This window comes from Mesoplodon bidens, assembly GCF_964165515.1.
Source record: "Mesoplodon bidens genome assembly, chromosome: 3".
NCBI lineage: Eukaryota > Metazoa > Chordata > Mammalia > Artiodactyla > Ziphiidae > Mesoplodon > Mesoplodon bidens.
The window spans coordinates 50662721-50680923 of NC_138178.1; the positions used below are offsets into that span (position 1 = coordinate 50662721).

Sequence of the window (18203 nt, forward strand, 5' to 3'; positions counted from 1 at the left end):
TTCAGGCAGCCAGGCTTCTGTGATGGATGGGCATCACCATGCAGTGGGCAGTCACTGGGCCTGTCTTACTAAATGGCAACTCTTCTTTTCATCCAGCATTCAGGGCAGAATTACAGTAGAGTCAAACACTAGGATAAGACAAACCTTTAAAAAATACTATTTAATTGATTAATCAATCCATAGAACAAATGATATTGACTGCCCACTTATTGCCAGGGACCACGCTATGGAAGTCACAGACAAATGGAAATTATAACCACTGTAATATCAAAGCTTCTCTTAGGAAAGGAACTGTCTTTGCTTAGGAAAATTCCATGATAAGCCATGGCCATGATGAGGTGGGCAACAAGAACCAAGAGACAACTTCACTGAGCTGAGCGGGATTGTGGAGTGAAGGAGGAGAAAGGAGAAGGAGAGGGAGGAAAGAAATAACTAGGAATCTCAGGGTGAGAGAGAGAGGGAGAGATGAGAGATGTGAGTGGGAAAAAGGACAAAGGGGGAAGACAAAAGGATCTGTGGCAAAGTGGCTTAAGTGAAAATAAAAATAATGGTGTTTCAGGTGCTTCAACAACAAGGTCTCTAAAGATCAATTTGGGGTTGTGTGTGTTTCTGTGAAAGAAATCCATTGTTTGGTACCCATCCTCTTCTCTACACCCCAGTAAAATGTTAAGTGAAATAGATTTTTTAAATCAATTAAGGGATGAATTTTATATACATGTACACATATGTATACGTATATATATGTGCACGTGATATTTATATGTGTGTGTATAGATACACGTACATGTACCTAGAAGACACTGGATAAACTGAAATGGATCAGTGAAAAGCAGAAATTCAGCACCAGAGGTGACCATGAAAACCGAGCCCTGGTGCCTCCCCCTTACGCTCTCAAACCTTAGAATTCTCAGAAATCCGGCAAAGTCTTGGCTTTCCATGCAGCCTGGGGAAAGTGCATTGAGAGATGTCTCAAAGAGCAGAGAGAGTTATTTGACATCGGAGCTGGGAGCAGAGCTTACTGCTTCAGTTTTACACTGTAGGTAAGAGGGGACATGATTTGAATATGGGGGTGCATTCTGAAGTCATGATTTATCAAACCTCTACCACGGTTGCCCAAATGCTCTTTTCCCTTGTTTCCAACTAGCAAACACCTACTCATCTTTTTGGATTGTACTTAAATCTCACTTTATCTGTGGAGTTTTCCCTGACCCCCAAAAAGGGTAATTTTCTTCTTCTGAACTTCTGTATCTCTCCATATATATCTTTCTCTAATACACCACGGATGACATGATACCACATGCGATTGAACCTGCACACAACAAAGTAGACCTCAGGGTACCACTTTTGAATCCCCACTGCCCAGCAAGACATACGGGTCCTTTACAGAATAAAACCTGGCATCCGGATGTGAGTAATAAAGGGAAACTTACAAGTGGACACACAGCTTCAGAAAGAGCAGAACTCCAAGCCCCTAAATGGCGGTACCACTCTCCCCCAATAATTTTGCTATTGGATGCCATCTGTCTTGCCCCTTGTTCCTATTTAAAAATAAGAACCCCTTGCTCCCCAGAAGTAAAAGCAATGTAATAGTCATTTGTTTGTTTATTCCCTGAGCCAAGTCCCAGGGTGATGAGGCTGGATTGCACACGGGGCGTGGGCATCAGAAACTGGGAAGTCTCACCTTGCCCGGCCTGTCTGGCTCGTATGCTTGGGCAAGTCACATAGCTCCCGTGGGACTCCTCACCCAGTGGTAATGACCGGCTTCACAGGGTGGCTGCAAAGCTTAATTAAGGATTGAGAAGGAGGCAGAAAATATAAAGTGCCTCATACACGCAAAGGATTTTCTTCCCATATTTATCTTTGGGCTCAGTAGCCTGTGGTAGGAAATGTTTATAAGCTGGAAGAAGAGTCTAGCAAAAACTATAATTACTATTCTCATGCTAAAATGGCTCACTTGTATTGATTGGGGCAAGGATCACATATTTATTTCTTTTATTCCAGTACATTCTGTGGCCCTTGCTGCTAACTCCATGGGGACAGCTTGCTACCTCTTGGCCTCAGTTTCCCTGACTCCAAGGACTTTCTCTATGATTCCTTTATGCTCAGATGTATTGTGATGCCTGAAACTTTTATCTCAGTCCCCAGACCCTCAGATCACACTCAGAAACAAGGTTCAGGGACTTCCCTGGTGGTCCAGTGGTTAGGAATCCGCCTTCTAACGCAGGGGAGCCAGGTTCAACCCCTGGTCGGGGAACTAAGATCCCACATGGCCCGAGACAATTAAGCCCACGCGCCACAACTAGACAGAAACGCGAGCGCCGCAACGAAGATCCCACGTGCCACAACTAAGACCCAACTCAGCCAAAAATAAATTTAAAAAAAAAAGAAAAGAAAAGAAACAAGGTTCACAGATGGTACACAAAAGTTTGTGAGTGAACCCGTAGGGGTTGGTCCCTGAGCCAGAAGGCACAGGGACTTGTGAAGCCTTGCACAAGTGACCCCCCCTGAGTCTGCCTGGCTTCGTAGACACGCATCTCTCTTCTGAGCACTTGGAGACCTCGGCAGATTCACTGTTTCCATCACTGCCAGAGCCTGCAGCCTCATTGCCAATTGTTTTGCTGAACGATTGAGCAAAAGAACAACTGATCCCGAGGTAACAGTGAGAAGGGAGGAGAGAGACAGAAAAACAAACCAAAACAGTGGGTTGGGTTACTACTTTGAAAAACCTTCTTATTCCTTACTGCATTTTGTTTGCTTGTTTGTTTTGTAATCACAGAGGCCATTGCTGTACTAGGGATATTTAAAGACCAAAACCGTTCAGAAGGAGAAAAGGATTCTAAAGCTTTATACCCCAAACAAACTTCGCATGCAGTGTTTGTTGTCAAGAGAGGAATACAGGCCAGAAGATGGCTATTATCTCCATAGCGCCTCCTCTGTACCCTCATCCTGCCTCGCTGTCTTCAGAATCCCTGGCATCGTACCCCAGGAGGCAGCTGGGTCAGCCACAGGGATCAGATGAAGAGGTGGAAGAGTGGGACAGCTATTGCAGGTGCCCAGCCAGGTGTGGCGGTAGCTGCGGAAATGCGTGGAACCACCAAGGCTTATGTAAGAAGGAGGCCAAAGGGGAAGATGTAAGGTAGATTCTGATTGGCTAACTCAACATGAGGCCGACTGAGGGAGGAGGGGAAGAGCGGAAGAGAAGATACTTTTGATAGCATGACAGTGTCTCATTTGTACGCAAGTGAATATGAAGGTGTCTTCCAAATACAGTCCTGAAGAAGGTGGGGATAAATGGGAAGTTTGATATGCAGTAAACCACACGCCGCCTTAAATATATACACACAAATTAAAGAAGGTTGCTATCAGTAGAATATACTATATATCCTAACTACATCAATATTGGATGCATTGTTAATACAATTTCTCAAATGTATTTAAAAATGACTTGAAGAAAATGAAAAAAAAAAGAATGAAATAATGCCATTTGCAGCAACATGGATGGACCTAGAGATTATCGTACTGAGTAAGTCAGACTGAGAAAGACAAATATCATATGCTATCGCTTATATGTAGAATCTAAAAAAACGGTACAAAGGAAATATTCACAGAACAGAAATAGAGTCACAGATGTATAAAACAAACTTATGGTCACCAGGGGGGAAAGGGGGGAGGGAGGGATAAATTGGGAGATTGGGATTGACATATATACTATACTAATATAAAATAGATAACTAATAAGGACCTATTGTGTAGCACAGGGAACTCTACTCAATACTCTGTAATGGCCTATATGGGAAAAGAAGCTAAAAAAGAGTGCAGCATATATGTATAACTATTCACTTTGCTGTACACCTGAAACTAACATAACATTGTAAATCAACTACACTGAAATAAAAATTTTTAAAAAGAATATGCAAAAATAATTTTTGGAACTTTAACCTTGAGTGCCCATAGATCATTTTCTTAGGAAAATGTGACTATTGGAAATGTGAGATCTTTTTCAAGCCAAAGCATTATAACTGGTCTCCCATGCACCTAGAGTAAAATTTTCTACTTGAAGCAGTGTTATAGAAAAATACCACATGCTATAGATTAAACACAGAAACCAGCTAATCACAACACATGAAGGGAAATTTAGCGTGTTCTGAGAAGTGCAAATATGTTGAAACATGTCTACCGTGAAATACAGTCTTAACAATCCTCTGAAAAATAGCCCTTCTGCAAGGAGCACTTATACTTCACTGAGGGATCTCAGTTTCAAATAAGGTTCATTTTATGCACTTGGGTGATGGAAACAAAAGATACTTTGGAAACATCCTTTTAGTCCTGAGCACCTCCTCTCTTTTCTGGGAGGAGGGGAGCTTTCAGTGATTCCATGTATTTCTTACATTCAATAAATTGAGGATGGAAAGCAGTGCCAGGTAATTCTAACACTTAAACTGCTACTTAAGCATCAAGCTGTTAAAGGAGTTCAAATGAATTGTTAGCTACAAAAGGGAGGTTTCTCAACCTACATCCCACTCCAAGGTCAACTCTCATCACAGGTGCACTTGGCCAGGAGGCACTCGTAATCTCAGAAGCAGATATGGCTGCCAAGTTCAAGTTGCCATGACTCTGAACATAGTATATAACATTCCGCTCCAAGCCAGAGTCCATAACTCTTGCGGCTGTTCAGATGAGGGCCCTTCTTGGTACCGCTTAGGCTCACACCCACTGGCTACAGTAATGCAGCAGGTGAAGGACTTAAGTGTCACTCAGCTGGTTTCCAGTTGCTTCCAGGAAAAAAAAAGCCATGGCGTATAAGATTCTTGCATCTGACACCTGGCAAATTTCCCCTGTGTTCACAGGCCACAGACAGGATATCTGACCACTGCTGTCGTGGCCTGAAGTGCTGTCTCCCACACTTTGAGGGGCCCTGTGACATCCAGAAAGCTGGGGATGTTAGCATTTTGGAGACAAGGTATAGAAAAAGACTCTACATGTATCTGAAAACTCTGCCAAGCACCTTATCCCTGACATGCCACTTGTGAGCTCTTCCAGCTTCAGAACATTCTGTCTCAGGAGTTGTCAGCTCGACCTCATATTCTGGTTTTATGGTGTTGATTCACATCTACCAGAAAGGAGGCCAAAAGGAAGGACTCACCTCCATCGCTATCTTCTGCAAATGAGCCCCCGCTTTGTTCCTGGGCCGTTTCTCCATGTACTGTTCTTGGGCTGTCTGTCTAACTTGGACTGGGAATCTGTGGCCCTGAGGTTCCATGAATATTCAAATAATAAACAATAGTGCTATCATTACCAGTAGGTTCCTCAAAAAGCAAGAGAATAGCAAACTCACCTCAACTTGGCCTTTGTTTCTCTGGCAAATGAAAGGTCAAAATGCTATTTTGTCATTTTTGCATAGTCATTTACGTTGATATTTTCCCCTTGTGGGATCCAATCTTCAACGTGAAAATAAATCTAGAAACTTTCTGTTCACACGCTTTTAGGTGTGTGCCCCGAATGACACACTTGGGAGGTAAGCACGAGTCATGGTAACTGGCCACATCCTTTATCTGTTGGGACCTGAGAGTTAGCAGAACTTTATCTTTATGATGAAGTGGCCTTTAGAAGTGGGTATCGCCGAGTTCAGAATGCGAGCATCGTTACTGAGAAAAAGCACTTTCCTTTTAAACAGAGAAACCAACAGCCATGCACTACAAGGCCTGAAAAAAAAAAGCTGAGCTACCACAAAACAAACAAATATTCAGCTCGGTTTCAGGAAGTTTAGAGAGGATCAAACAAGCCTTTCTCTATTGAAGTTGTTTGAGAACATTGGTGCTCACTTCAGCCTCAGTTCCTATTTATGCTGCTGGCTTTTATACACCGACCTCAGGAGGGCATTCCAACTTCAGGTTACTCACAAAGTATCTTCAGAAAAGAAGGTCTGAGCATCCCAACCCCAGTGTGAGGGAGGGGAAGCACATAGATTTGAATTTGTTTACTGGTCTGTCCTTGAGGCGAAGACATCTCAAAAACTGGAGAGAGAAATTCCACAGAGAGAGAGAGGGTGAGAAAGCTTTCCCATGGTGTGAACATGCCTGTGAGGAGAATGACTCTTCTTGTGAGACAAAACCAGGAGATGAGAGAGGCTATCTGTGGAACCCTTGTGAAGGTTTCCACGCAGAAGGAGCCTGCAATTTTCTGATGGTCCCTGGGGAGGAGGATTTGGTAGACAGTTGAATTTTCAAGCAAACTGTCTTCCAAAATAAAAGAGGAACGATGCCAACCCCTTGCAAACAATATTCTTGTTTCATCAACCTATTACTTTTTAGTTCTTAGGGTCATTCATGCTCAGAACAATGTTTTGGGTGGTGTTGTTAATCCCCATTTGATGAATTAGAAAATTGAGGCTCAGAGATTAAGTCCAAAGTTACACAACAAATACGTAGAAAACCTAAGATTCACACCTGGGTCTTTCTGCCTCTAATGCCTGAGGTCTTTCTAACATGCCACATCAGCACCTTACTACATCCTTCCTAACAAAGCATATTATTACCAGTGGGAAGAGAGAGAAACTTTTGGATTGACTGGGGAGTGGGCACGACGTGGAGGGAAATGTTGGCACTTCGGTCATTGTTACTATGTCTGCATCTTTTCGTGGAAACATACAGAGATTTCTTCTTAAAATCTGCATGTTGGAACTTGGTGGTAAAACTTAAGTACCATCCTGCATATGGTGCAAATTCACATCAGAGAAGCAAGAGGTGAGAAAGCTGCTGTCTCCAGTAGGGTCAAGTCTGAAGGACGCACACACCTAAAATCACATAAATACTCACACTGCTTGCCTCTGGAGAAGGTCTCAGTAAGGTTTACCCATATGTCAGCAAGAATGAGTCCTCCACAGACATACAGATGGCCAACAGGCACGTGAAAAGATGCTGAAGATTGCTAATTATTAGAGAAATGCAAATCAAAATTACAATGAAGTATTACCTCACACTGGTCAGACCATCATTAAAAAATCTACAAATAACAAATGCTGGAGAGGGTGTGGAGAAGAGGGAACCCTCCTATCTTGTTGGTGGGAATGTAAATTGGTGCAGCCACTATGGAAAACAGTATGGATGTTCTTCAAAAAACTAAAAATAGAGTTGTCCTATGATCCAGCAATCTCACTCCTGGGCATATATCCAGACAAAACTACAATTTGAGGAGATACATGCACCCCTATGTTTATAGAAGCGCTATTCACAATAGCCAAGACATGGAAACAACCTAAATGTTCACGGACAGATGAATACATAAAGAAGATATAGTACATATACACAATGGAATATTACTCAGCCACAAAAAAGAATGAAATAATGCCATTTGCAGCAACATGGATGGACCTAGAGATTATACTAACTGAAGTTAAGTCAGACAAAGACAAATACCATATGATGTCACTTACATGTGGAATCTAAAATATGACACAAATGAGCTTATCTATGAAACAGAAACAGACTCACAGACATAGAGAACAGACTTGTGGTTGCCAAAGGGGAGGTGGGGTGGGGTAGGGTGTACTGGGAGTTTGGGATTAGCAGATGCAAACTATTATATAGACAATGGATAAAGAAAAAGGTCCTACTGTATAGCGCAGGGAACTATATTCAATATCCCATGATAAACCATAATGGGAAAGAATATGAAAAAGAACGTATATATGTACAACTGAATCACTTTGCTGTAGAGCAGAAATTAACAACATTGTAAATCAACTATACTTCAATAAAATAAAGTAAAAAATAAAGAACGAGTCTTCCACAAGCAGAGTGTTTTTCTTTAGGTATCTCCCACCATATACACGCCTTGCTATACAATTAGGTGACTTACTCTGGAACTGAGAAAAAGCTTCCTACCTATGCTGAACAACTTCCCTTTTATTCATTATGAAAGAATATATTTTGGTAATACAAACTATGCATCTCTTCTACAGTACAAAATTGAGGTGTATTCCCTATGTGGCCTCCATTCTCCCATGACATCAATACCCTCAAGTACACAAGAAGGCTTCCACTCCAGGAGGTACCCTCCTCCCACCCTAATCTTTTTTAAAGTTGGTACAACATGTCTATAAAGTCGACTATCCCTTCCAGAATTTCCAACAGCCATTTTAGTCACCTAAATCTGAGAGAGATAAATTTACAATCCACTTTAGGTTTATGTGGGGAACCGTAAGTATCAGGCTTGAGCCCTGAGGGCTAGAATTTCATGGGCCATTAAGTGTGTCACCAGGTGGAGAGCTGTCAAGAGCTGGAAGTGAGTTACATGGAGATAAGCACAGTCAGGCCTGCTTAAGAAAGTGTAGCCCCGATCAGAGACAGGTACCCTTTCCCCCCTGGCTCCACGGTTCCACTCACTGGTTCATCCCTCCCTCCTCGGAACTCAGTTCTCGTTCGGTGTTTAGGATTTGTCCCCTGTGCCAGACAGCAGGCTGCCTTTCTCTTACCTAGATTGAAAAGTCTAGGTGCCATATGGAAAGAACAGGAGATTGGCGGTGAGGCACAGCTGGATTTAAGTCCTTGTTCTGTCATTGGTGGCCATGAAATAATGCGCAAGTTACTTAACCTGTCTTAGCTCTAGTTTTCCCAGCTGTAAAATTATTAAAGATAATTAATAGTATAAGAAAGGTATAGCTAGGACCAACAGGGAGAGGTTGTAGGGAGATGGATTTCCTGCTCAGCAAACAAAAGAACCTTCTAAAAACGAGGTTGGCTCAAAAATAGAATGGGCTGCTGTGAAAAGACATGAAGAAGTAAATACCAGCTACTGCAGGTTTTGTGCCTAACCTGGATGCTGGGTGGAGGACTCTGGGCACAGGTCGGAGTTGAGAGTGGCTACTGCAATTCTCCCTGCTGCTCTTGAAATTCGACGATTCTATGATTTACACATGTGTCCTTCCAGAAAAGCCAAGATAAATCCTCTCAAAATCCACAGTGGAGAATAAAAGTAAAATGACATGATTTTTTTCTCCTTTTCATTTTCCTTCTAGAAAACTAATTCCTCCCATGTTTTTTTCCCCTCCACTCAGTTGGTAGAGAAACGCATTGCTACTGAGTGCACAGAACACACTGAACCATTTTGAAACACAGCATTTAACACAAAGCACGTGGCCATATGTTTTAATTACTTCCCAGTACACAAACAGTTCCATTTTTAGAAAAGTCAAAAGTCTGTACGCTGCCTCTTGCTCTCCTTCTCTCCACCGTGTCTCTGCTGGACTAGCCCAGCAGTGTTCTCCCATCCTGCCCTCGTGCTGTTGGAGCCCATGGCACCTGCCAATAAAAGTGATGACAGACTTGGACGCTCATGCAGGTTTCCAACAACAGAGTTCACTCCGTAATCACCTGGGTTCAGCCAGTGAACCCGATCTGAGTGACACTGGATTTTTTATGAGATGTTACACCATGGGCTTTCATTGCCACAGGTGATGAACCACTTCGAAAGTGAATCTTGTAGCTTGCTAGGAGAAATGACCTGTGAGTCTGCAGACAAATCCCACCCGATTGGGCAAAGCCCAACCCTTGGTCTAGTGCTTGAGTTTGCTTGGAAAATTGGCTGTCATGTATGAGTCATAGATACAAGGTCATCCTCTGGGAGAGTGTGAACCTGTGCTTGTGTGTGTCTTTGAACATGCCCAGGACAGGAAGTGAATCATAAGTGTACTTTACAAATAGTGGCCAAAGGGAATGTCAAGAGCAGTCTTAAACTGAAGGAGGGCCACAGAAGGTGAAGGGTGTCGTGCAATAGGGAATGAGGGGAGGGCTAATAAGACTAGGGCTGCCAGCCTAACCCTCATCACAAAATGATGGTTACACATTGATTACACATTGATCAGCCAGGCACCTGGGGAAGCAGGTGCTTGTACCCACATGACCTTATTTATTCAGCTAATTACCGTCATCCCCATTTCACAGATGAAGCTCAGAAAGGTTACGCAGTCTGCCCACAGCCACGTTACTCCGGGTGGTGGGAGAGATGGAAGTTTGCCCTACGATGATGCCTCTGGGGCCTCAGGACACTGTCCAGCTTTTGGTGCAGAGTCTGACTGTATCTGCTTCTTGGGCCCTGCCTTAGCCACCCTGTCTCATGTTTGTCTCTGATATTATATTTCTTGCTATTTGTGGTCAGATTCCTCCCTCTCCAAGTCGTTTCTCTTATTTGCCTAATGTTATAATTTATGCTTCAGATACCCAAGGGCATCTTCTCACGTTCAAACTTTCAAAGCTACAAAGCACTTTAGGGACAATTAAAATCCCATCAAGAGCATCGATTCTGCCAGGAGATCCCGACCTGTGCAGCTGACACTGAAGATGCAGAAGAGGCTTCTCAGATTCCCCTGGTGGCACAGTGGTTAAGAATCCATCTGCCAATGCAGGGGACATGGGTTTGAGCCCTGGTCCAGGAAGATCCCACATGCCACGGAGCAACTAAGCCCATGTGCCACAAGTACTGAGCCTGCGCTCTAGAGCCCATGAGCCACAAAAACTGAGCCCGTGTGCCACAACTACTGAAGCCCACGCGCCTAGAGCCCGTACTCTGCAATGAGAGAAGCCACCGCAATGAGAAGCCCGCGCACCGCAAGGATGAGTAGCCCCCGCTCGCCACAACCAGAGAAAGCCCACGCAGCAACGAAAACCCAACGCAGCCAAAAATAAATAAATAAATAAATAAATAAATTTTAAAAAGAAAAAAAAAGAAAAAGAAGTGGCTTCTCTTCCTTTGCCATGAACGCTGCCTCTTTGGATAGCTGGGATTTAGAATATCTATTATCTTAATCAAAGAAGCTATGGAATAAAGACTCATTGACCAAAGTTTCTCATAGGCTAAGGATGGAGGAAACTTATTTCTTCCCTTTGTAAATCAAGATTCAAATCTTTTCATTCGGAAATATGGATAATGTGACAGTTAAGATTTATACTCTAAAGTTCTTGATGGTACCATTAATGTTTGGTTTTCAAGGTAGAGTTTTGTAAGAGGAAAATTTATTTTTAAACTTGACACAATTTGAATTTAACAGACATATTTTCTCCACATTTTATTTTCCACATTTACTCCACTGAAACTATATGGCTGGAATAAAGCATCAAAAACAAACAAGCAGACAAGTAAGCAAACAAGCAAAAACCTACTCCATTTCCCCCTTGACAGGCAACCAGAACCTAAGCTCTTTGAGGTTAGAAATGTTGTATACTTTGTTGCACTAGGCTGAAAATGGCCCTCCCTCCCCAAAAGATGTCCATATCCTAGTCCCCGGAAACTGTGACTGTGTTATTTCAGATGGCAAACGGGACTTTGCAGATGTGATTAAGTTAAGAATCTTGAGATGGGGAAATTATTCTGGATTATCCTGGTGGGCTCAGTGTAATCACAAGGGTCCTTCTAAGAGGTAGGCAAGAGGGTCAGAGACACAGAAGGTGAAGTGACCATGGAAGCAGAGCGACAGAGAGAAAGACACCAGAAGATGTTATGTTGCTGGTCTTGAAGATGGAGAAAGGGGGCATTCGGCCAGGAATAAAGGTGGCTCTAAAGCTGGAAAAGTCAGGAAGTAGACTTCCCCTAGAGCCTCAAGAAGGAACTAGCCCTATCGACACCCTGACTTTAGCCCAGTGAAATTGATATCAGACTTCTGAACTCCAGAACTTTAAGAGAACGAATGTATGTTGTTTTAAGTCCCATGCTTGTGGTAATTTGCTATAGAAGCAATAGGAAACTAATGAACTCGTTTATCATTTATTGCCTCATATCTAGCATAGTGCTTGGCACATATATGGACTCATAAATTAATATTTACTGAATAAATTGAAAATGTACATGAAGGAAATCATGAGAATGGAATGTACCCAACTCAGGCAACATTTTTTTGGTTTAAAAAATTCCCTATTTCTAAGGATGAGAAGAACAGTTCTTTAAAGCTCACTTGGGTGGACGGTTACTCAGTTATCCATGACAAGACCCCCAGAGTTTATGCAGCTTTGCATTAGCTCTTCAGGGCTAGCAAGCTCTTTCTTGGGAGCAGGTGCAGGAGGCCATGGAGCATGATAAACAGCCTTTAGAGGCTGACTGCTTTAAGAATAACTATTTTGTGGGCTTCCCTGGTGGCACAGTGGTTAAGAATCCACCTGCCGACGCGGGGGATGCAGGTTCGTGCCCCGGTCCGGGAGGATCCCACATGCTGCGGAGCGGCTAGGCCCGTGACCCATGGCCGCTGAGCCTGTGTGCCCGGAGCCTGTGCTCCGCAACGGGAGAGGCCACAGCAGTGAGAGGCCTGCGTACCACAAAAAAAAAAAAAAAAAAAAAGAATAACTATTTTGTGTTTCCAAGGACTCAAAGCCCCAGGAAGACAGGGAGGAAGAAGAGGCAGTGCCCATACTGTACAATGCCAAATACCAGCACCTTGAAGAAAGTCTAGTATATAGTAGGCACTGAAGAAGAAAATGGTAGAGGGGACTTCCCTGGCGATCCAGTGGTTGAGACTTCGCCTTCCAATGCAGGGGGTGTGGGTTCGATCCTTGTTCTGGGAGTTAAGATCCCACATGCCTCGTGGCCAAAAAACCAAAACATAAAACAGAAGCAATATTGTAACAAATTCAATAAAGACTTTAAAAATGGTCCACATCAAAAAAAAAAAAACTTAAAAAAAGAAAAGAAAATGGTAAAATGAATGACATTAGAGCCAGTGTACAATCGTGACCTTGCACCCCTGCCCCGATCCCCTTCCTAAAGCCTTCTACAGGAGATGTCAATCTCCCCCCACCTCTGCCTGCTCTGCCTCCTTGGATGTCATTTCCATCAATTTTACTCATATAAACTAAAGAAGAGCGAAGGAGAGCACCCTCTAACCTCAGACACACACACACACACACCCAACAAGCCACAGGTATTTTGGCCACAGGGGCTGCAGACCACAGTAATACACCCCACCTTTTCTGAGACCCTCTGGCTTGTTCAATTTCTGCAAGTCTCATAATTTAAGAAAAATAAACTAAGCCATTCTGGCTGACTGAAGAATAGTTATCCTAAGGAACTTAACATCTAACAATCATATTAGTGATTTACAGTACTTCTCATTCAGGACTCTTTTAGATTTATCATAGAGGTAAAATCAATACCTTCTACCAAACTGGAGAGATTTAGATGATTCATTTTTGAAATATAGAATGGGAAAAAAATTAATGATAACGACTAAAAATAACTCTAGTTCTCCCAATTTAAGATGTGGCTGTCTCTTAAGGTCATAATTTAGAAAGAAAGAGGCCTTGGGGGTCATCTAGTCCTGCTTCTTTACTTCACAGATAAGGAAAACTGAGGCCCAGGGGGCATTTACCAGATCACACTGGCTAGGAAATAACATTTCTCGGCAATGGGGTCCAGGCCTTCTGAGTCCTGAATCCAATATGCATATCCACCTGCCTTGCGTCATCAGATGATGGTACAAGTTTGAATCACATAAAAATAGACACTAATCTTGCTTTCAAGGCGTTTATAGTCTAGCAGGGGCGATAACACGTATACATATAAATATAAATTATTACATATGTATATTATTACATATACATATAAATTATGACACAAAGTAAACAGAGATAGGCTCTACTAAAGTGGTGTAGATTAAAAAGGAATCTTTAAGTCACTGACCCCTGAACATTTTTTTCAATTTTTTAAATTATAGGAATCAAACTTGTGAAATAGTGAAATTCTTCCTTTTTCCAAGATTCCTTGAAACCAAGTATTTGGACTATAACTTAGTTAAGGATTTTACAACACCCGGTATTTGGGTATCTGATTTGAAAAAACAAACAACCAAGCCAGACCACACAATGTACATTGGATGAGATCTTCTGGGCAGGTATCTCCTGTCTATCCAGGAAAGCCAAACCAAAGAAGGCACTGGGTCAAAAAGGAAGGACGAGTAAAGGATAAATCCACTGACCACCACCTGAGGAGGCCAAGACACTCTCTCCTCCCTATTAGTCGTGGCTGGCTCTAAAATAAAAATAACACACTCAAGCTGTGATAGAGGAAAGCTCTTGGTTTGGAACCCAACTACAAAGTATTAGCAAAGAGAGATTATTACCCACTAGAGACTCTCTTTTGGGTATAATTAGAAGAAAAGAAAGACCATTGAATAGTGGTATTTGTGAGAAATATGGGTCATGTGTCTGCAGCACTAGTTGCTTGCAGAACTGGCTATGTGGGTTGGCACACAGCACCGTGAATATTAGAAACCACAAATCTCCAGAGTTTGCTGAACAAAGTTAAAAGGCCTTGTCTACGGATTGCCTGGTCGGAGGTCAGCTCATGAAAAAAGTCCCTGGATGAGCTCAAATGCTACCTGTGCGTTTCCTACTTCTCCTTCTCTCCCCTCTCACTCCCCCTCCTCTCCATCTTCCCCTCCTTCTCCTTTCATTTTGGATATGGGCATCTCAGTGGGTCTAACTGTAGCTAATGATGCTTCTGCCAACCCCACAGAAGAAACAGGCCCTCTCCGTGACAACAACCAGCTAGGAATTCACAAGCAGCTTTGGACAATGGGACAAACCATATTTCCATGAATAAAACCAAGGGAAGCTGATTCTTTTGCCCCTCAAGGACTAGAGGAGTTATTCCCCTGTCAGATTATGCGGCATTCAAAGGCCTGAAAAAAGAACAAACCTCCCTGTATTGACAACAAAACCAATTCTTGAAAAGCTGAGCCAGAGCGGGGACCCTTCAAAAACTTCTTGGGAGCCTGTTATTGAAACCAAGCACTTCCCTGTTTTCATTTGTCCAAAGATAGACTCCTCTACAGGATCGTTATCTTGAGTTCTAGAAAGTTAAGTAGATGTCTTTTAGTAGGTATAATTTGAGAAAAAAAAGGAAAAGTTGAAATGAATTTTTCAATTCCTCGGGATTAAGTATACCTTGGACAAGACAAAGAGCCACGTTTGTGCACCGTACTCCCATCTACCTCTGCCTGGAATGTTCTCTCAGCTCTTCCTTCACCTTCCTTCATGCTCTGAAATATTACTTAGCTACATCTTCACCCCAGGTGATTTCCAGGAGCCCCCAGTTTGCAGGGGGGTATCCTAGGTCATCTGCTTCCTTATTACTTGCCTCCAAAGCACTTAGATTCTGCATTTGTGTACTTTTCTGTCTCTGTACCCCTGCCTCCTCCAAAAAAAGGGGGTGGTGGTAGTGATAGAGATTCTCTGTCCCCAGTGCTTTCTACACATTAGGAGGTCAGTAAGCACAGGGCAATTCCTGAACGAACACCCAAACCCAGTGGCTGGTTTCCTCACAGACCACACCAACAGGGCAGTCCCTCTGTCTCTATTTCTATTTTCCTATCTGCTTGTATAACCATGTTTTTAGGAATCAGAGGTTGCTCTTTGTAAAACTCTTGAAAAGACTGGGTAACAATTATTTTATAAATGCCAGTCTGATCCTCTACTTTATCTCAATGAGCTGCTATTACATACTATGCAAAGAAGAGAAAATTTAGCAGGGAAGTTTGTGCTTAAAAGATTTTGGCCACAAATGTTAAACAGGATCAATGTTTCTATTTAGAGAAAAACATCCCTACTTCAATTGTGATGTTTGGAATTTCAGCTTACATTACAAAAGGCCTTGGGAAAGGCTTTAATAGCAGAGGCTGACGGTTCTCGTGGAATCACTAGGCCAAGTGTATCTTCCTGTCAGCCTGGACTGTCATTTGAGTATATTGACCCGTCCCTGACGGAAAGTCTATGAAAAGCCAGAGGGGGAAGAACAGGCTGCAAACCTGCTGCAGAGCATTAACAAGAACAGAATTAAACATTAGCACTTCTGGGACTTATCACACAACTTGGAAATGGTATTCAATAAAAGAAAAGATAATTTGGGGCCACACTACCCGGCATGAACATCTGACTCACAGTCACTGGTCTGGATTTAGAAAACTGCTTTGATCCCCAGAGAGTAGATTGTTAATGAGTATTTTAAAGGACAAGATTGAGGTAGCATGATAAGAGTAGAAAAGGGTACTGGTTTCCAAGGGTTCCAGTCTTGCTTCCACGTCTGTAAAAGCAACTGGAACTGACTTTGAACAAGACAACTGACTTTGAACATGACACTTTCTAATTCCCTGAGAAACTGTCCTCATCTCAAATATTGGAGGTGGGGACCACCAGATGAACTCTCTCTGATCCATTCAAGTCTCAAATCTGGGCCTCTATGACCATAACATTGAAAAGATTTAAAAACAGAGCAAATAACACTCATACCTTTTTCCTACCTGAAGTGAAGGTGAGGGAACTTTAATATAAAAGATAATTTTTCTTACATGCCTGCTAACAGTTCATGCATAATTTTTATAGCAAAGCATGGATTTTAAGAGATTATTATCAGCTTCCTGAATTTGACAAGCTCATCAGTGTCACCTCATTCTCCTTAAAGACTAATTATCCAAGGTGGTCAAACCTCCAATGTAAAAGTAATCATCTTATAAATCACAGACAAGAAGGTGAAAAAAAGTTAATCTATTAAAAAAATTTCAAGCTTATTAAAAAATTGAATAGTATAATACATCTCCATGTACTCCTCCTCTCCTCCCTGGTAAAACATTTGCTCACTCTCGTTTCACCTATCCCCAATTTACTTTTTTTCTGGAGCATTTTGAAGGAAATCTCAGACATCTTGTCATTTTACCCCCTAATGATTTCAGTACTCATCTCCAACTGATAAGAGATTAAAACGAAAACAAAAACAAACAAACAAAAACAACTGCCAGGGGCTTCCCTGGTGGTGCAGTGGTTGAGAGTCCGCCTGCCGATACAGGGGACACAGGTTCGTGCCCCGGTCCGGGAGGATCCCACATGCCGCGGAGTGGCTGGGCCCGTGAGCCATGGCCGCTGAGCCTGCGAGTCCGGAGCCTGTGCTCCGCAACGGGAGAGGCCACAACAGTGAGAGGCCCGCGTACCGCAAAAACAAAACCAAAAACAAAAAAAACAACCTCCAGGCCATTATTACGCCTGACAATATTGTAAAAAATCCCTTAACATCATCTAAAATACCAGTTCATATTCAAACTTCATCAACCACCTAAAAAAATTCTTTTTCAGTTTTAGCTTGAATCAGCAACAAAACAAGGGCAGAGGTGAAACTGATTTCACCCAGGTCACAATTCTTTGTCTTTTAAATATTTCTTTTAGACGCTACCATTACTTAGACACAGTGTATCTGGACACAGATAATGTGAAGGCCACTTTCATCGCAACTAAATATTTCATTATTTGAAATATCCTATTCTATGAAGCAGATACAAATGTAGTTAAAGACTCACAACTGGAAAGATACCAAGTAATTCTTATAGTTTTCTCAAACGCGTAAACAATTTGGGCAACTTTAACTGCATGCTTTAAAGATATTTTGTAAAACTTTATAACATTCCCAGGAAGAATCCCATCTGACAAACCCTAGTGACCTTTTTTTTTTTTTTTTTTTTTTGCAGTACGCGGGCCTCTCACTGCTGTGGCCTCTCCCGTTGCGGAGCACAGGCTCCAGACGCGCAGGCTCAGCGGCCATGGCTCACGGGCCCAGCCGCCCCGCGGCATGTGGGATCTTCCCGGACCAGGGCACGAACCCGTGTCCCCTGCATCGGCAGGCGGTCTCTCAACCACTGCGCCACCAGGGAAGCCCTAGTGACCTTTATTTTACCCATATAAAAGCTGAATGTCCTAAGCTGTAAAGCGGCCCAATAGCAAATGTAGCATTTTCATCTGTAGCTTCATCTCTACTTCGAAAAAGACACATCTGAAGGAACACAGCAACAAAGACACCAGCTTTGTAAATAGGGCTAGGAGCCCTAACCTGTCATAGACTCTGACTTTTGGGAAGGAGGAAGGTGAACAACTTCTCTATTCAGGCCTCTCTGGTAATACACAGGAGCTGCTGTGATTCATAACTGGAAACACTGTTTTATAACACGAGTCTGTGTTTTATAACACACACTGAAACAAACACACAAACAAACAAGACAATTTAGAAACCAAAACCAAGCCCTGCAGCGGGGCATTGATATCAATATCTCAAGATGTCAGAGTGGCTATTTAATCCAGGTGAAGTAGGCAAGGCCTTATCGCTTTCCTCGGCAAGAAAGTGGAAGCTTCCTGCCTGCTGCACATGCCTGCACGAGGAGCAACCATGAATTATAATTTTCT

At 42.6% G+C, this 18203-nt stretch overlaps 1 pseudogene across 1 annotated transcript in view; it reads left to right on the top strand.

The window, feature by feature from the left end:
* LOC308614017 overlaps positions 1-18203 on the top strand; it is a 58994-nt pseudogene that overhangs the window by 14439 nt on the left and 26352 nt on the right. Inside the window, exon 3 of the transcript in view lies at positions 9942-10115. The product of the transcript in view is annotated as an uncharacterized misc_RNA (transcript). The remainder of the gene's footprint in view (positions 1-9941; positions 10116-18203) is intronic.